Source organism: Mytilus californianus, unplaced genomic scaffold, assembly GCF_021869535.1.
Source record: "Mytilus californianus isolate M0D057914Y unplaced genomic scaffold, xbMytCali1.0.p SCAF_4, whole genome shotgun sequence".
In the NCBI taxonomy this organism is placed as follows: Eukaryota; Metazoa; Mollusca; class Bivalvia; order Mytilida; family Mytilidae; genus Mytilus; species Mytilus californianus.
Window position 1 is genome coordinate 99,139,183 of NW_026262690.1, and position 21,213 is coordinate 99,160,395.

Consider the following 21,213-nt stretch of genomic DNA (forward strand, 5'->3'; position numbering starts at 1 on the left):
CAAAACCTCTTCCCCTTTTCCCGGAAGTAACTACTCTGCTGGAGCATGTTGATAAGGTATAGTTCTCTGGTTTATCTTTTACGTCGAAAAGATTGAAGAATTTGGGCGATGCTAGTGACCGGTTGCTTTGGTCATCAATGATGGCGTACATCCGGATAACGTTGTCCTGTTTATTCCTTGTGATTAACATTCACAGGTAGTATTTTAGCACAAGATTTCCCACTATATATATCCTTGCAGATCTCAGTACAGGTAGAGTTTACTGAGGTTGACTTAGTTTCAGCAGATTCTGTTGGCTCCCCGCCATAGGCTTGCCTGGGCGGGCTAGACTGAGAACTTGCAGGTTGCTGTGGTTTAGTGATGTGAAGTGCAGTAGTGTGTTGTTTACTTCCACATTCTTTACAACTTATGCGTGCATTGCATTCCCGGCTTCTGTGTGTGGTGGAATCGCAGCACTTGTAACAGACATTATTTTGTTTCAAAAGACCTTTGCGTTCCTCTATTGACTTGGCTCGGAACGCTTGACATTCATTTAAAGAATGCTTTGTATTGTGCAGAATACAAAGATCTTGTTTGCTGGCGTCTCCAGATTGCTGCTCAACCGCTGTTTTATGAACACCAACTTTAGTCTTGGGGTGAGACGTTAACCTAGGTGCAGCACCTTTTGTATTAGGTGTGGCTTTTGACCCAAAGATAAACCAAGGGTCGTTTTTAATTCTGGTTATTTCACTGATGAATGCAGATAGCTCCGTAAAAGGCGGAAAGGCAACATCGTGGTTCGATTTATATCAAGATGCCCTAGTTATCCACTTTTCTTGAAGTCCATAGGGTAGTTTTTCAATGATAGGGTTTATTCCAGACGGTGAGTCGAAATAAGCCAGCAGGCATCCCAGCTTGGGATTTTCCTTGTGATATTCTATTTCTGATAAAATATCAGACAGTTCATAGAGACGTGCATTGTCTTTATTTGTCAAGGTAGGAAAATTGACGAGTTTACTAGTGAGAGAAGCCTCCAACATTTCTGGAGCACCATATCGCTCGTCAAGCCTCTTCCATAATCTTTGTATGCCTTTTGTAGGATTATTTGTGTTCGACGCTCTTATGCTGATGGCATGTTTAGCAGACTCTGGACCGAGCCACTTGATCAGAAGATCAATCTGTTCCGAGTCAGAAACTTGTAACTCGTCTGTCACGTTTTTAAAGCTTGCTTTCCATGTATGGAAGGATTCTGCCCGGTCATTAAAGCTTGTTAACCGGGAGAATAGTAGGTCTTTGCGTAGAAGAAATCTAGTTATCTCTGATGTAGGATTAATTGGTTGCAGGTGTGTAGCAGGGATCTCTTCTTTAACACCCTGTTTTTGGTGTTCAGCAGGGATCTCCTCTGAAAGGCCTAGTTTTTGTATGCCGGTTACTATTCCCAGATCTGGGATTAAGGTAACTTGCGTAGACTTAGTATCGCAAGGCAAGACAGCAGATGTCTGTGACGGCAAGTTCAGTGCCACGGATGGCACGAACGCTGGTGCTTCATGACTCAGCTCAATCTTAACAGGAATTTGTTTTATCTTTTGAGGTCCTGCTACTTCCTGTACAGCAGTTGGTACAGGATGTTGATTGACGAAATCTTGCACACGCTGCAGCAGGTCTTCCGTTTTGTCAGGGAGATCGCTAAATGCTTGGCTGCCGTCGTATTCCAGGATACGAGCCTCGGCTTCTGCAGCTGCAGCTTCTCTCTGTGCTGCGAGAAGGTTCAAATTGGCCTTTAATTCAGCCTTTTCCCGGCTTACACGTGCAGCCTCTTGTTCCAGTTGAGCTTTTCTGCGTATGGCCTCTTGTTCTTGTTGAGCTTTCCTTTGTGCTGCCTCCTGTTCCATTTGAGTTTTCAGGTATTTGAGTTTTCAGGTATGCAGCCTCTTGTTCTATTTGAATTTTTCTTTGTGCAGCCTCTTGTTCCATTTGAACTTTTCTTTGTGCAGCCTCTTGTTCCATTTGAACCTTTCTTTGTGCAGCCTCTTGTTCCATTTGATTTTTTTTACGTAAGGCTTCCTGTGTTGCTTGAATGGCTTGTTGCTCCATTTCGGCTTTGATTTCAGTTTGTCTGAACAGAGCCTGTTCCTCCAATAATGCCTCTTGTTAAATGATCAAGGCATGTATTTCGGCAAAGGCTATTTTTGACTTCGCAGCCTCTGCTTTGGCACGCTTCCTCCGTGCTAGGCTTGACATATCAGAGACATTGGAGCTTCCGCTGTGTGAGGTGTTCTTACTCTTGGAAGTCCTCGTTTTAGTGGATTTAGCCTTTGTCAGGGCGAGGCGGTGCTCGTGTAATGTTTCCATGACCAGGTCCACTTTCGACAGACGAATATCTGTTGAAAGGTTACATGTATCAATGTCTTTAAGACTATCCAATGTTTTGGTATTCTTCAGAAATATCAGGTACTCGTCTATGAGCCTGCGATAATTAGTACAGGCTTGTACGATTTTGTCCTGTGCTGTTAGCAATTGCTGCAGCTCGCTAGGAGGCGTGGCCACTTCTAATAACTGGAATTCAATACTTGACCAGAGGGCCTCTAGTTCTTGATATAACTTGTCACGTTTTTCGGTGTATGCTCCTTAACCTTTATCCGTGAGTTCACGTACTCGCCTAGTCTCGGGAAATTCCTCTAGGTGTGCAACGTCAGACGGAGTATCGACAGGCTGTCTGGCATTTATAGGCAGTTTCGCTCTTGCTTGAAGTTCTGTTTCTTGATGCTCAGGGTCGTCTTGGCGTTCTGCGTGTTCAGGATCCATGTTTTTTAATCAAAGTTACTAACGGATAGTAAGATTAAAACAAACTGTTGCCAACGTTGGTGGTTTGCTGCCTGGTACACACAAGCTGTGTTGCGTACTGTCGATGTAACAGGTACGAGCGATGCTACGTTGTCATTCCTTGTCTGGATATGTACAGACAGGTTGTCGTCAATTTACTGTACGTCAAGGGATGACGCGTTCTTGCAGGGCTCAACAGGCAGGTTGTAGCTGTAGAACTGACGTGGAGTGGCGTTATCTGTGAGACACAACAGGCAAGTTGTAGACTTTTTACTGTAATGGCCTGACCATTAAGTATAACCACGATTTGGCTCAAGCAATAAGACTATCAGGTGATGACAATTTATTCTCAAACCAATGTAACAAATGGTAAAAAGCTGAAAATACAAAATAAAATACAATATTACAATGTGTTCAATTAATGTTATAATGTATGAATGTCAAGTGTAGACAATAGAAAAGTCCATAGAATGCGAAATAAAGCTGCAGTTATTAAAGGTGAAGTTTCCAGTATATCACGAATAAAAGAATTCAATTATGTGAAGAACGATTTGAAGGCATCAAATACAAAGTTGTGTGTAAATGTAACTCACTCTGTGGTTAGCCATGAATTGTGTCCTATATGATGTTTGTCCTCAGAATGTTCTCCGGTACTGAGATGACCTTGCGGTATTCAGTTCGAGGTACGTGTAAGAAAGGGAAAGGTAACAATGATACGATGTTTTGACATTCTATACGGTTTAACGATGAATAATCCTCCTAGGTCAGGAACGCATAAACAGATTAAGAATATAATTAAACAATCTTTATAAAATGACCAATGAGGTTACAGAATACCACATGTGGCCCATGTATGGTACATTTGGTAAATTGGGCAACCATGATCTTACTAATTCAATGACACATTTTGGCATCAAGTCTCGCCTATGATAAACATAGTTCCTTTTTCTGGGATCCTGACGGAGAGCTGCACGTTTTCTTTCTAGATATCTAGGATCCTGCCATACACTTCTATGGAAAAGATTTGTCCAGAAACGTTTATAGTCCGTTTTTCTCAAGGAAGAATTTCTTATATGTGCCATTTGTATTTCACTCTCCCACCCCATTTGTCTGTTATGTTCATGTGTTATGCATAAACAGTACTGACATTCTTCAAAATTATCATTTTTGTCGAGCTTTCAACTTTTGTCGCAGAAAGCTCAACATAGGGATAGTGATACGGCGGCGTTAGCTAACTTCTTAAAAGCTTTATATTTTAGAAGCTAGAAGACCTGGATGCTTCATACTTTGTATATAGATGCCTTATGTTACGAAGTTTCCGTCTGTCATATGTCCATTGTCCTTGACCTCATTTTCATGGTTCAGTGACTACTTGAAAAAAAAGTCAACATTTTTTGTAATGTTAATTTCTTTCTTATTATGAGTAATAGGATAATATTGTATATGGAATGATTGTAAGGTGTACATGTCCAGCTGGTAGGTGTCATCTGACCTTGACCTCAATTTCATGGTTCAGTGGTCAAAGTTAAGTTTTTGAGTTTTGGTCTTTTTTTCTAATACTATGTGCAATAGGTCAACTATATTTAGTATGTGCGTACCTTGCAAGGTCCTCATGCCCGTCAGACAATTTTCATTTGACCTCGACCTCATTTCATGGATCAGTGAACAAGGTTAAGTTTATGTGGTCAAGTCCATATATCAGATACTATAAGCAGTAGGTCTACTATATTTGGTATATGGAATGATTGTAAGGTGTACATGTCCAACTGGTAGGTGTCATCTGACCTTGACCTCATTTTCATGGTTCAGTGGTCAAAGTTAGGTTTTTGAGTTTTGGTCTTTTTTTTCTAATACTATGTGCAATAGGTCAACTATATTTAGTATGTGCGTACCTTGCAAGGTCCTCATGCCCGTCAGACAATTTTCATTTGACATCGACCTCATTTCATGGATCAGTGAACAAGGTTAAGTTTATGTGGTCAAGTCCATATATCAGATACTATAAGCAGTAGGTCTACTATATTTGGTATATGGAATGATTGTAAGGTTTACATGTCCAACTGGTAGGTGTCATCTGACCTTGACCTCATTTTCATGGTTCAGTGGTCAAAGTTAAGTTTTTGAGTTTTGGTCTTTTTTTCTAATACTATGTGCAATAGGTCGACTATATTTAGTATGTGCGTACCTTGCAAGGTCCTCATGCCCATCAGACAATTTTCATTTGACCTCGACCTCATTTCATGGATCAGTGAACAAGGTTAAGTTTTCGTGGTCAAGTCCATATATCAGATACTATAAGCAGTAGGTCTACTATATTTGGTATATGGAATGATTGTAAGGTGTACATGTCCAACTGGTAGGTGTCATCTGACCTTGACCTCATTTTCATGGTTCAGTGGTCAAAGTTAAGTTTTTGAGTTTTGGTCTTTTTTTCTAATACTATGTGCAATAGGTCAACTATATTTAGTATGTGCGTACCTTGCAAGGTCCTCATGCCCGTCAGACAATTTTCATTTGACCTCGACCTCATTTCATGGATCAGTGAACAAGGTTAAGTTTATGTGGTCAAGTCCATATATCAGATACTATAAGCAGTAGGTCTACTATATTTGGTATATGGAATGATTGTAAGGTGTACATGTCCAACTGGTAGGTGTCATCTGACCTTGACCTCATTTTCATGGTTCAGTGGTCAAAGTTAAGTTTTTGAGTTTTGGTCTTTTTTTTCTAGTAATATAAGCAATAGATCAACTATATTTGTTGTATGGAAGGATTGTAAGGTGTATATGTCTGACTGGCAGGTATCATCTGACCTTGGTTCATTGGTCAATATTTAGTTTTCTTGGTAAAGACTGTTTCTTAGAAACTATAAGCAATAGGTCAACTATGTTTGGTTTATTGAATGATTGTAAGGTGTACATGTATTTCTCTTTTGGTTTATCTGACCTTGACCTCATTTTCTTGGATCATGTTAAGTTTATGTGTTACTTGTAGTAAAGCTTTATATTTAGGACTATCAACATAAAATCAATGGTTAGTAAAGAAGGCGAGACATTTCAGTGTGTGCACTCTTGTGCTCTATCAAAATTTTCTGAATTTCCTACCCCATTTGTGTCTTTATTTTCATCTTTGTTTTCATTAATTTTCATTAATTTCAATTTCTTTATAATCCCAGTTATGGTGAGCAAATAAATTATAAATAGTTTCTTTTTGTTCTTCTGTAACTTCAAGAGCCAAGATAGATTTTCCTTGATTTATACTGTCGTCCATTTTTAACCGGATTTTCGAAGGAAATATCGGTTATTAAAATGGTGAAATACGGCAGGCGGCTGGGCGGATCTAGGGCGGCTGCCAATCAGCTTGTCAGCAGAATAACAAGAAAACGCTTTAACAAATTTTTTTCAATTTTAAATATGTTGTTTCCTGTGACTTAATGAAGGTCTGTATAAATTTTCAAGATTTTAGTGTATCTCCTTTGTGAGTTATCGCCATTTTTAATATCCAAAACTAGAATTTTTTAAATATTTTATTCTTGTTATCATGTTATGATTTGTCTTATCTCAGAATAAAAATTTGAATGACAGATTTATTTGAAAATTATCTATTCCTAAGTGGTAATGATTATAAGCTATATCATAAGACATTTTGAAGATTATTACATTATTAATTATGTTAGAGTACTATGTTAAACAACCACAGCTCTGTTCAATTAGATATTAGAAATATTTTAGCATATGATAATGGTTTATTTTCATTATTAATTAGATCTTGGAAATATTTTAGCATATGATAATCATTGGAGTGACAGATTTATTTGAAAATTTTCTGTTTTCTGATAAGATCTGTAGGAGTGTATATATAAAGTTTGAAACTTACTAGTATTACTGTATAAATGAAGTTTGGAATTTACGGTTCATTATTAGACATTTTGTAGATAATTAAGTGTCCGTTGATCATATATATTCTTACCCCTACCCACCTTCAATTTGATAATGTGATTTTATCTTGTAAACGGTCGAGATCCCTACTCCTAAACCATATATATTCTTGTATGGGACAATAAAACAAATCAAATGAAATATTGGGATAGTCCTCTGGTTCACACCTACCCTCCTTTTTTAGCTCACCTGGCCCGAAGGGCCAAGTGAGCTTTTCTCATCACTTGGCGTCCGTCGTCCGTCGTCGGCGTAAACTTTTTACATTTTGAACTTCTTCTAGAGAACCACTGAATGGAATGAAACCAAACATGGCATGAATGTTCCTTATGAGGTGCTGACCAAGTGTTGTTACTTTGTAGCCGATCCATCATCCAAGATGGCCGCCATCGGGGAACTTAGTTTAACATAGGACCCTATGGGAAATGCATACAAATGACTTCTTTTAGAGAACCACTGAATGGAATGAAACCAAACATGGCATGAATGTTCCTTATGAGGTGCTGACCAAGTGTTGTTACTTTGTAGCCGATCCATCATCCAAGATGGCCGCCATCGGGGGACTTAGTTTAACATAGGACCCTATGGGAAATGCATACAAATGACTTCTTTTAGAGAACCACTGAATGGAATGAAACCAAACATGGCATGAATGTTCCTTATGAGGTGCTGACCAAGTGTTGTTACTTTGTAGCCGATCCATCATCCAAGATGGCCGCCAGCGGGGGACTTAGTTTAACATAGGACCCTATGGGAAATGCATACAAATGACTTCTTTTAGAGAACCACTGAATGGAATGAAACCAAACATGGCATGAATGTTCCTTATTAGGTGCTCACCAAGTGTTGTTACTTTGTAGCCGATCCCTCATCCAAGATGGCCGCCAGCGGGGGACTTAGTTTAACATAGGACCCTATGGGAAATGCATACAAATGACTTCTTTTAGAGAACCACTGAATGGAATAAAACCAAACATGGCATGAATGTTCCTTATGAGGTGCTGACCATGTGTTGTTACTTTGTAGCCGATCCATCATCCAAGATGGCCGCCATCGGGGAACTTAGTTTAACATAGGACCCTATGGGAAATGCATACAAATGACTTCTTTTAGAGAACCACTGAATGGAATGAAACCAAACATGGCATGAATGTTCCTTATGAGGTGCTGACCAAGTGTTGTTACTTTGTAGCCGATCCATCATCCAAGATGGCCGCCATCGGGGAACTTAGTTTAACATAGGACCCTATGGGAAATACATACAAATGTCTTCTTTTAGAGAACCACTGAATGGAATGAAACCAAACATGGCATGAATGTTCCTTATGAGGTGCTGACCAAGTGTTGTTACTTTGTAGCCGATCCATCATCCAAGATGGCCGCCAGCGGGGGACTTAGTTTAACATAGGACCCTATGGGAAATGCATACAAATGACTTCTTTTAGAGAACCACTGAATGGAATGAAACCAAACATGGCATGAATGTTCCTTATGAGGTGCTGACCAAGTGTTGTTACTTTGTAGCCGATCCATCATCCAAGATGGCCGCAAGCGGGGGACTTAGTTTAACATAGGACCCTATGGGAAATACATAAAAATGTCTTCTTTTAGAGAACCACTGAATGGAATGGAACCAAACATGGCATGAATGTTCCTTATGAGATGCTGACCAAGTGTTGTTACTTTGCATTCGGTCCATCATCCAAGATGGCCGCCAGCAGGGGACTTAGTTTAACATAAGACCCTATGGGAAATACATACAAATGTCTTCTTTTAGAGAACCACTGAATGGAATGAAACCAAACATGGCATGAATGTTCCTTACGAGGTTCTGACCAAGTGTTGTTACTTTGTAGCTGATCCATCATCCAAGATGGCCGCCAGCGGGGGACTTAGTTTAACATAGGACCCTATGGGAAATACATACAAATGTCTTCTTTTAGAGAACCACTGAATGGAATTGAACCAAACATGGCATGAATGTTCCTTATGAGGTGCTGACCAAGTGTTGTTACTTTGCAGTCGGTCCATCATCCAAGATGGCCGACAGCAGGGGACTTAGTGTAACAAAGGATCTATGGGAAATACATACAAATGTCTTCTTTTAGAGAACCACTGAATGGAATGAAACCAAACATGGCATGAATCTTCCTTATGAGATGCTGACCAAGTGTTGTTACTTTGTAGCTGATCCATCATTCAAGATGGCCGCCAGCGGGGGACTTAGTTTTACATAGGACCCTTTGGGAAATACATGAAAATGTCTTCGTTTGGAGAACCAATAAATGGAATGGAACCAAACATGGCATGAATGTTCCTTATGAGATGTTGACCAAGTGTTGTTACTTTGCAGCCGATCCATCATCCAAGATGGCCGACAGCGGGGGACTTAGTTTAACATAGGACCCTATGGGAAATACATACAATTGTCTTCTTTTAGAGAACCACTGAATGGAATTGAACCAAACATGGCATGAATGTTCCTTATGAGTTGCTGACCAAGTGTTGTTACTTTGCAGTCGATCCATCATCCAAGATGGCCGCTAGGGGGAGGGGCTTAGTTTAACATAGGACCCTATGGGAAATACATACAAATGTCTTCTTTTAGAGTACCACTTAATGGAATGAAACCAAACATGGCATGAATGTTCCTTATGAAGTGCTGACCAAGTGTTGCTACTTTGTTGCCGATTTACTGTTCAAGATGGCCACCAGGATATTTTATTAAATAACGGGACCAATATTAATCAAAATTTGGCCTCAATCATTATTTGGGTATCTGTTATGATTTTTATCTATCTTTACATGATTTCTAAAACCAAAGTAGAGTCAGGTGAGCGACACAGGCTCTTGAGAGCCTCTAGTTTTGAAAACTTGTAAATGTGCAAGCTCCCCACCCTGAAACCATATATATTCTTGTATGTTACAAATCAAAAGGAATAAAAGGTGAGTCCCCTGGGGTCACCCCCAGCGTGTCTGTTTGAGAACTTGTAAAGGGTCGAGATCCCCACCCCTAAACCATATATATTTTTGTATGGGACAATAAAAGAAATCAAATGATATATAGGGGAAGTCCATTGTGGTAACCCCACTTCTGTTTGAGAAATTGTAAACAGTTGAGATCCCCACCCCTAAACCATATTTATTCTTGTATTTGACAATATAACAAATCAAATAAAGTTTAGGGGAAGTCCACGAGGGTAAACCCCACCCCCTTCTTTTTGAAAACTTGTAAACGGTTGAGATCCCCACCCCTAAACCATATATAATCTTTTTTTGGGACAATAAAACAAATAAAATGAAATTTAGGGGATGTCCCCTGGGGTAACCCCCAACCCCTTTTTAGCTCCCCTGTCCCGAAGGGCCAAGTGAGCTTTTCTCATCACTTGGCATCCATCGTCGTCTGTCGTCGTCAGCTTTTTACAAAAATCTTCTCCTCTGAAACCACTGGGCCAAATTTAACCAAACTTGGCCACAATCATCATTAGGGTATCTAGTTTTAAAAATGTGTCCGATGACCCCCGCCAACCAACCAAGATGGCCCACATGGCTAAAAATAGAACATAGGGGTAAAATGTAGATTTTGGCTTATATCTCTGAAACCAAAGCATTAGAGTAAATCTGACAAAGGGGAAAAATGATTTTTCAGGTCAAGATCTATCTGCCCTGAAATTTTGAGACAAATCTGACAACCTGTTGTTGGGTTGCTGCCCCTGAATTGGTATTTTTAAGGAAATTTTGCAGTTTTTGGTTATTATCTTGAATATTATTATAGATAGAGATAAACTGTAAACAGCAATAATGTTCAGCAAAGTAAGATCTACAAATAAATTGTCATGACCAAAATTGTCAGTCAACCCCTTTAGGAGTTATTGCCCTTTATAGTCAATTTTTAACAATTTTTCGTAAATTTTTGTTATCTTTTACAAAAATCTTCTCCTCTGAAACTACTAAGACAAATTTAACCAAACTTGTCCACAATCATCATTAGGGTATCTAGTTTAAAAAATGTGTCCGATGACCCCGCCCGCGAACCAAGATGGCCGACATGGCTAAAAAATAGTACATAGGGTAAAATGCAGTTTTTGGCTCATATCTCTGAAACCAAAGAATTTAGAGCAAATCTGACATGGGGTAAAACTGATTATCAGGTCAAGATCTATCTGCCCTGAAATTTTCAGACCAATCAGGCAACACGTTGTTGGGTTGCTGCCCCTGAATTGGTAATTTTAAGAAAATTTTGCAGCTTTTGGTTATTATCTTGAATATTATTATAGATAGAGATAAACTGTAAACAGCAATAATGTACAGCAAAGTAAGATTTACAAAGAAGTCAACATGACCAAAATTGTCAATTGACCCCTTAAGGAGTTATTGCCCTTTATAGTCAATTTTTTACAATTTTTTCATAAATTTTGTAAATTTTTGTAAATTTTTACAAAATATTTTCCACTGTAACTACTGGGCCAAGTTCATTATAGATAGAGATAATTGTAAGCAGCAAGAATGTTCAGTAAAGTAAGATCTACAAACACATCACCATCACCAAAACACAATTTTGTCATGAATCCATCTGTGTCCTTTGTTTAATATGCACATAGACCAAGGTGAGCGACACAGGCTCTTTAGAGCCTCTAGTTTTGAAAACTTGTAAACGGTCAAGATCTCCACCGCGAAACCATATATATTCTTGTATGTTACAATAAAACAAATGAAATGAAATAAAAGGTGAGTTCCTTGTGGTCATTCCCACCTTCTTCCTGTTTAAGAACTTGTAAATGGGTGAGATCCCCGCCCCTAAACCATATATATCCTTGTATGGGACAAAAAAACAAATATGAAATAAAGGGCAGGTCCCCTGGAAAAATAAATCAGTTTGTGTGTGTAGTATTTGAACATAAATTAAATATATATATAGGGTTCTTTAAGTGCTGAATCTAAACTTGTTTTTAATTAGATAATAATCTATTTTTATTATGAGATAAAGTTTTTGACATTGATAGATAAGTTGCAGATCTGTATTATTTTTTGACACATGAAAGAAACAATATTAGCAACTATTAATTAAATTTGATTATAATATGGAAATAGATATAACATCATCTCTGATTTTAGAGAAGTATTTTGCTTGTTTTTTACTGGTTTATGGAAACAAGTTTGAGTTATTTGTTTTGAAAAGTGATGTGTTTAATTGATAGATATAAAATCATATCTAATTTTAGAGATTTATGAGTGGTTAAGTCATATCTAATTTTAGAGAATTATTTTGGTGTTTTGTTACTGGTTCATGGAAATAAATTTGAGTTATTGGCGAAATATCATTGGTAAATTGTTTGAAACTTTTTTGGTAGGCTGTGTGTCTGTCTGTCTCTCTGTCTGTTTGTCCTTCAGTTTGGCAAATCAGTTTGCCACACTTTTATGCCTGCGCTGTAGTTGAGGGGGCATTAAGTTTAACACTTGTCTGTCTGTAAGTACCTATGCTGTATGTCCCAAAATTGGTTTTCATTCTCTATGGGACAATAAAACAAATCAAATGAAATATAGGGGAAGTCCATTGGGGTAACTACCACCCCCCTTCTTTTTGATAACTTGAAAACGGTCAAGATCCCAACCCTGAAACCAATGTGACAACAAAACAAATCAAATGAAATAAAAGGCGAGTCCCCTGGGGTCACCCCCACCCCCTCCTGTTTGAGAACTTGTAAACGGTCAAGATCCCCACCCCTAAACCATATATATTCTTGTATGGGGCAATAACGCAAATCAAATGAAATATAGGGGAAGTCCATGGCGGTCATCCCCACCCCCCTTCTTTTTGATAACTTGTAAACAGTCGAGATCCCCACCCCTTAACCATATATATTCTTGAATAGGACAATAAAACAAATCAAATGAAATTGAGGGGGAGTCCCCTGGGATCACCCCCACCCCCCTTTTTTTGAAAACTTGTAAACGGTCAAGATCCCCACCCCGAAACCATATATATTGTTGTATGGGACAATAAAACAAATCTAATGAAATAAAAGGCAAGTCCCCTGGGGTCACCCCACCCCATCCTGTTTAAGAACTTGTAAACCGTTGAGATCCCCACCCCTAAACCATATATATTCTTGAATGGGACAATAAAACAAATCAAATGATATATAGGGGAAGTCCATGGGGGTCACCCCCACCCCCCTTCTTTTTGATAACTTGTAAACAGTCGAGATCCCCACCCCTTAACCATATATATTCTTGAATAGGACAATAAAACAAATCAAATGAAATTGAGGGGGAGTCCCCTGGGATCACCCCCACCCCCTTTTTTTTGAAAACTTGTAAACGGTCAAAATCTCCACCCTGAAACCATATATATTCTTGTATAGGACAATAAAACAAATCAAATGAAATACAAGGTGAGTCCCCTGGGGTCACCCCCACCCCCTCCTGTTAAAGAACTTGTAATTGGTCGAGATCCCCACCCCTAAACCATATATATTCTTGTATGGGACAATAAAACAAATCAAATGAAATATAGGGGAAGTCCATGGGGGTCACCCCCACCCCCTTTCTTTTTGAAAACTTGTCAACGGTCAAGATCCACACCCTGAAATTTTATATATTCTTGTATGGGACAATAAAACAAATCGAATAAAAAATAAAAGGTGAGTCCCCTGGGGTCACCCCCACCCCCTCCTGTTTGATAACTTGTAAACGGTCAAGATCCCCACCCCTAAACCATATATATTCTTGAATGAAATAAAACAAATCAAAAGAAATATAGGGGAAGTCCATGGGGGTCACCCCCACCCCCCTTCTTTTTGATAACTTGTAAATGGTCTAGATCCCCACCCCTAAACCATATATATTCTTGAATGGGACAATAGAACAAATCAAATGAAATATAGGGGAAGTCCATTGGGGTTACCCCCACCCCCTTTTGTTTGAGAAATTGTAAACGGTTGAGATCCCCACCCCTAAACCATATATATTCTTGTATGGGACAATTAAACAAATCAAATGAAATTGAGGGGAAGTCCACGAGAGTAAACACCACCCCCTTCTTTTTGAAAACTTGTAAACGGTTGAGATCCCCACCCCTAAACCATATATAATCTTTTATGGGACAATAAAACAAATCAAATGAAATAAAAGGTGAGTCCCCTGGGGTAAAACCCACCCCCTTTTTTTTGAAAACTTGTAAACAGTCAAGATCTCCACCCTGAAACCATTTTTCTTCTTGTATATTACAATAAAACAAATCAAATGAAATAAAAGTCGAGTCCCCCTGGGGTCCTTTTTGTGATTGAGTTTTTTTCCTTTGAACAGAAATTGTTAATTATATGCATTAAGTTTGATTACACTAAGCCTTTATAGATAATTTTCACCTGTTTATAAGTCCTGTAATCCTCTACTGAACATATGGTTAAAGTCTTATCTTGAGTGACAGATTTATTTGAAAATTTTCTGTTTTCTAAGTGTTGATGATTAAAAGCTATATAGTAGTAAATATAGTTATAAATTTACTGTTCATTATTAGACATTTTGAAGATAATTACAGATAAGTTTTATAGATTTTTAAAAGACATTGTATTAATGATAAATAAAATTTTTGATTTTTTTTTTCTTTACTTTGGTAAATTGTAAATTGTTTGTTATTCTGTAAAAACTAATTTTCTGAATGCTATATATATTTTTTGGATTAGGTGAACTCCTTTTAAAACTTAGCTTAGATTGTCTATTAAAAAACATATATTTAGATTTCTGATTTTGGGCCCAGTTTTCAAGTTGGTCCAAATTAGGGTCCAAAATTAAACTGTGTTTGATTTCAACATAAATTGAATATATATAGGGTTCTTTGAAATGCTGAATCTAAACCTGTATTTATTTTCATTATTAGTTAGATAATACCACATCGAGGTACTAAGGGTCCTAAATTAAACTTTTGTTTAATCAACAATTGAATTCTTGGGTTCTTTGATATGCTGATTTTAACAATGTTTGAGTGTTAAATCATATCTAATTTAAGAGAACTTAGTCATCACAGGTTGTTGTTATTATACTATTGATTATAATTTGAAAAATTACATCATATCTAATTTTATAGAACTTAGTCATCACTTTATTCATTATAATCATTTATCAAGTTTGAGTTATTTCCCTATGCACAAAATAATATATGGATAAAATTAAATTGTGTTTCATTTCAACTTCAATTAAATATATATAGGGTTCTTTCAAATGCTGAATCTAAACCTGTATTTAAAAATTAAATTTTTGGGCCCAGTTTTCAAGTTGGTCCAAATCAGGGTCCTAAATTAAACTTTGTTTGATTCACAAAAATTGAATTTATGTGGTTCCTTGAAATGCTGAATCTTACCATGTATTGAGAGATTTTGGATTGTGAGCTCCTTTATCAAATTGTTCTACATTGTGGTCCACAGGGTCCTAAATTAAACGTTTGTTTGATTTCATTGAAAAATGAATTTTTGGAGTTCTTTGATATGCTTATTCTGACAATGTACTTAGATTTTGGATATTGGACCATAGTAGGTAATTAAATAAATGTCCAATTTCAAATATTTCAGTTCTTTGACCACATTGATTTTGTGTCACAAACCTATGCTGTGTCAAATATTTAACCACAATCCAAATTCAGAGCAGTTTTAAGCTTAAATGAAGTGTCCATACTTGCTCAACTGTTCAGGGTTTGACCTCTGCAGGAAAATCCGGTTTGCTGTCACTCTGACAGCCTCTTGTCATTTGATAGCATAGATATGACCAGAAACTTTGCCCTCCATAAATGTGAACCAAATGCTCCAAGAGAAATTGAAAATAAAAGGAACTACTTGGGGGAAATAAATCATATTTTTATGCCCTCCCCGTAGCGGAGGGGACATTAAGTTTTACCCTTGTCCGTCTGTGCGTCCGTCCGTATGTCCCAAAATTGGTTTCCGTTCTCTAACTTGAGTTTGCCTCAACCAAATGTTATGAAATTTATACACAATGCTTATTACCACAAAACACAGATCAAGTTTGAATTTTGGTGGAGTCACTTTAACCGTTCTAGAGTTATGCCCCTTTATAAATGGAAAAAATTGCAAAATTTTTAGTTTCGGTTCTCTAACTTAAGTTTTCCTCAACCAAATTAAATGTTATGAAACTTATACACAATGCTAATTACCACTAAACACAGATCAAGTTTGAATTTTGGTGGCGTCACTTTAATCGTTCTAGAGTTATGCCCCTTTATAAATGGAAAAATTGCAAAATTTTTATTTTCTTCTAAATATCAAGTTGTTTTTATACGCCCGTTTACGGGACGTATTATGGTATACCATTGACCATCTGTCCATCCATCCGTTGTCAACATGTTGGACATTAACTCAATAAAGCTTTAACCAATATGAATGAAACTTTGGTGAATTGTTTATATCTATTGACGTTAGCTCCCTTTCGTTTTTTTATAAATTTCAGATTTACTGTTTCTGAGTTTTGGGGTTTTATTCATTAAAAAAGGTGGGGATTTTCCAGTTTTCCGACAATAACTCAAGAATGCTTTCACCAACTTACCAGAAATTTTGGTGAATTGTTTATATCTATTGACATGAGCTCCCTTTCGATTTTTATAAATTTTAGATTTTACGTTTCCAAGTTGCAGGGTTTTATTCATAAATAAAAGGGTGATTTTCCAGTTTTCTGACAATAACTAAAAAATGCTTTCAGCAGTTCTCATGAAACTTTGGTGAATTGTTTATATCTGTTGATGTAAGCTCCTTTTAGAATTTTATAAATTTTAGATTTTACATTTCTGAGTTATGGGGTTTTATTCATTAAAAAAGGGGGGATTTTCCAGTTTTTGGACAATAACTCAAATATTCTTTCAGCAGTTGTCATGAAACTTTGGTGAATTATTTATAGCTATTGATGTAATCTCCCTATTGATTTTCATAAATTTCAAATATGACATTGAGAAGAAATTGAACTTTATTTGTTTATAGCCTGACAACAGATTTACTAAGTATTGCACAACAGCACAGTGTATTGCACAACAGCAAGAAATCTTTAATTGAATATAAATTCATTCATATAACCAATTTCAAGTTCTTTGACAACATTTATTCAGAAACCTATAATATGTCAAATATTTAATTACAATCCAAATTCAGACCTGTATCAAGCTTGAATATTGTGTCCATTTTTGCCCCAACTGTTCAGGGTTGGACCTCTGCGGGCGTATCCAGCTGCGAACAGCGAAGCAGTTTATTAAAATTGGAGTTATCTTCCTTTGTCCATTTTTATAGTTGAATCAACAACAATCAATGCTTTATACAATGCAATGTTTAATTTTGACTTCCACTGATAAATCACAGATCAAGTTGAATTTGGGTAGTGTCACTTTAACCATTATTGAGTTATGCCCCTTTATAAATCGAAAGATTGCAAAATTTTTAGTTTCCATTCTGTAACTTAAGTTTGCCCCAACCAAACATTATGAAACCTATACACAATATTCATTACCACACAACTAAGATCCAGTACAAATTTTTTGTTTCCATTTTCTAACTTTAGTTTGCCTCAACCAAATGTTATGAAACTTATACACAATGCTTATTACTACATAATACAGATTAAATACGAAATTTGGTGGGCGACACTTTACCATTCTTGAGTTATGTCCCTTTATAAACATAAAACGTTCTAGAGTTATGCGTGTTTACAAATAGAAAAATTGCTGAATTTTTAGTTTCTGTTCTCTACTTAAGTTAGCCTCAACCAAATGTTATGAGACTTACACACAATACTTATTACCACAAAACTCAGATCAAGTTTAGATTTGGGTAGCGTCACTTTTACCGTTCTTCAGTTATGTCCCTTTATAACTATATGATATGCAAGCGGGGGCATCATCTGTGTCCACATGTGGACACTCTCCACATTTATTTAAGTAAAAGGTACTAATTAATGTTTGTAACTGCTTTTTATTTTGTTTTAGATAAAATAATTTTTTCCAATAAATTTTTTTTTATTTATTTGTTTACATGCTGTTCTACTGAGGTAATAAATCCTGAAAGAACCTCAAGTAATGATAAACCCCAGCATCATAAATTATCTCTCAAAGAATTTCCACTATTTTGGCGGGAACTGTTTACTTATGTGTATGTTTGTGTGATATTATATTTCAGGACAAGTGCAATCTACAAAAAGGGATGGAGAATGTAATCTTATCCTGTTACATATTATTTGTTTTTGTCATTAGTCATTAATACTTCATAAAAAAAGAATTCTTATACATGTATCTTTGAAATAAAATATAAAAATAAGATACAGACATAATCTTTAGATTATAATTATGTTTTTTGTCATATATATTATCCACCACTCCCCTTTCACCCAATTTACAATATAAACTCATCCATAATCTGTATGGGAACTCAACTGCTTGGTCATTTCAATATTAATAAAAATCTATAAAGACAAAATTATGGCTAGTCCACACAAAAAAAAACGAAAAAGAACCCCAAGTTTCAGAATGGAGTTTTCAGGAAGTGATGAAAAGAAGGCAGAAATTCTTGGTAAAATACTGGAAAATTAGGAACATATTAACTCAAAGGTTAAACAAACCTACAGGAAATTTGCAAGTTTTAGAAACTTTATTGGAGATGTGGTCTAGTCAGGAAGTAGGGAATGCATCTGATGAACAATCTATACATGTACCAGATCCAATAATAAGTACCTACGTTAAAGCTAGGAAAAAAGATGTTAACCAAAAAATATTCATGTGTGCTGAGGACTCACTAAAACGTTACAAACAAGTGGTGGAAGCTCATTCCAGGTACTGTAAACACAACCTTATAGAAAAATGGACAACAAGAAGACATTTAATTATGACAAGAATGAAATGTGAATCCTCTAACACTTTTCTGTGGTCTTCTTCGCCATACATGCAGAACAAGGAATACTTGGTGAATAACAAAGTGCAACATGGTCTGATCTGTAGTGGAATGTTGCCATCACATTATACCAAGTTTGTAGATGGTGCTGGAATCGGTAAAATTAATAAGGAAAAACGAAACAAGTTCTTCAACTCATATGAAAACCACATTCAAACAGAATACCACAAGTCTACAACAACAGCCTTGTTTGAAGAATCAGCCTCATATTATGATGACAAATTTGGAGAAATAGATATTTTAACTGACGCAAGGCATGGCTGGTGTAAAAACGCTAAAGATGCAAGTATTGTTGCGATTGGTGAGAAAACACACAAAGTTTTATCTTGTCAACATGTAACCAAAGCTGACGATGTTGTGTCTCAAAGACACGAACGTATTGGTACTGATAGGGTATATACATATTTGGCTGAAAAGGAGGTTGCTGTAGGTGTCCATTGCCATGACAGGAACCTATCTATTAACAAATACATTCGTGAAGAAAATGATGCAATTAATCAAAACGATACATGGCATTGTGTTAAAGCAGTAAAAACAGATCTGAAAAAAGTTGCATCTGGAACAGCAAAATCTGAAAGAAAAACGTGGTCCTTTCAACTAAGTGATAAAGTGGAACCTGTATCAACTCATATTCATTGGGCAATCAGAAATTGTAACAATGATTCAGAGAAATTAAAGTCATCAATTCTGAATGTAGTTGACCATTACAAAAACAGACATTTATCTTGTGATCCTTCCTCTAGATGTAAATATGATAAAAATTATGAACCATCAAGAATTGTTTTGACTGATCCAGTGGCTGAAAAACTGTTACTTGGAGTACTTTTTAAATTCCAACATTTTTAAATATCCTCAGGATTATGTTTTAGGAAAAGACGCATTTTATGTTGAAAGTTTCAACAACGTTATAAATATTTATCAGGATAAGCGTATTGCGTTTGGTGACAAACAGTACAATGCACGTTCAAACTTGGCAGTTTGTCAATGGAATGAAAATGTTGACAGGGACTTCACTTCTATTTCAAATTCGCGAAATCCTAGAACCCCTAGAAGTGTAAGAGGCAAGAAAAATTATAAACAGTAAACATTTAAATTTCGAGGAAATATATGGAAAACTTTTGTAAATGTTGTATATTCAAGGAAAAGAACCAGGAGGAATTAGTTCTTAAATATGTATAACTATATGATATATCATCAAAATTGCACATTTAATGTTTGAATTTATTTTATTTTCTACTTTTACTTTTAATAACTGGATGATTTTAAGTGTTTATTTTATACCTATTGTCAGTCTGGATTTAACAAATAGTACTGCATTAAATGAATGGTTAGTATAAACGAGAGTATAAATCTCTTTCTCACTTAAATTGATAAGCCATGTGCTCTGCACATAAACAAACTATTTTTAACACAGATTATGATAACACACTGGCAAGCTCTGCCTCATTTCCATATTGGCTTAATCACTTACCACCTGGTAAAAGCAGACATGTGACAGAGTTGTCAAGCCACAACTGGAGATTTGGAAATTTTCAGCTGGAGTTTGGGCTTCATAACTGGAGATTTTTTATCGACCTATTTATCGACGTACGCAATGGTTTTTTGTGTGTTTAAACTGCATATCTTCTTTTTTGTTTGTTAAAAGAACAATAATTCCATACCTTTCAACAACTCCATATTCATTTTTACTTGATAGAAATAGAAGATAAGGGGTTTCAAATATTTATTCATTATATATAATTCAAGATAAAGCGATCAGCCATCATACAGAGTTGGCAAAAAGTACCCCTGATTCAGCTACATTGTCAACTTTGGTACTACTACTGAACATGCTTGTAACAGAAGGTGTTAATTGATAGAGTTGTAGGCTTGCTGGTGGGTAGCTGTCCCCATAAGTTTGGTCAAATCATTAGGGCCACCACAGTCAGCTTTGCATGAAGTGTAGTAAGCATGGTCTTGACCCTTGGTACTGGATCTGCATCATTTGAAATCAGATCTCCAGGCAGAGTTGAATTTGGCTAGATACTTGGTCTTCTTTTATTTGCTGCTGGGGTATTTGGTGATATAAAAATACGGTTTGCATTTTGTCAAATTCTAAAATTTTAGAATAGTCCAAGACAACTGTACTTATATAGGTATTCCATTGGCTTGGATAGAAAACAAGCCATAAATATCATATTTGAGTTGATTTCATTTGTCTTTGAGGTTCAGTAAACGTTCCATGTTTTCAACAGCATCAAATTAAATTGTTGTTTATACAACTTGTACAATTTAATCCTTTGTCAGTATTTCACTTTTAATCAACCTTGCTTGTGTCTTAAACTAGCTAGTTGATCACTAGGTAATTGCCTATTATCTTTTATTTATTGTTGTATATACAGTTTAATCCTAAACACCTCAGGCTAATTTTACCTATTTTAACTTTTGACACAAAATCCATTACAGGAAACTTCCGTTTTTCTCGGACTTTTCCCATATCAATTTCGAGTTTCTCGGACTTTTTCTCTGTCCGTATCGATTTTGTAAACAAAAATGTCTAATGA

At 36.4% G+C, this 21,213-nt stretch overlaps 1 protein-coding gene and 1 long non-coding RNA gene across 5 annotated transcripts in view; one reads left to right on the forward strand and one right to left on the reverse strand.

Annotated features, from left to right (window-relative positions):
* Positions 1 to 21,213, forward strand: part of LOC127698964 (adenylosuccinate synthetase isozyme 1-like) — a 269,886-nt gene that overhangs the window by 85,337 nt on the left and 163,336 nt on the right. The gene's annotated exons all lie outside the window — the stretch shown is intronic.
* LOC127699011 (uncharacterized) overlaps positions 1 to 21,213 on the reverse strand; it is a 314,933-nt gene that overhangs the window by 59,941 nt on the left and 233,779 nt on the right. The gene's annotated exons all lie outside the window — the stretch shown is intronic.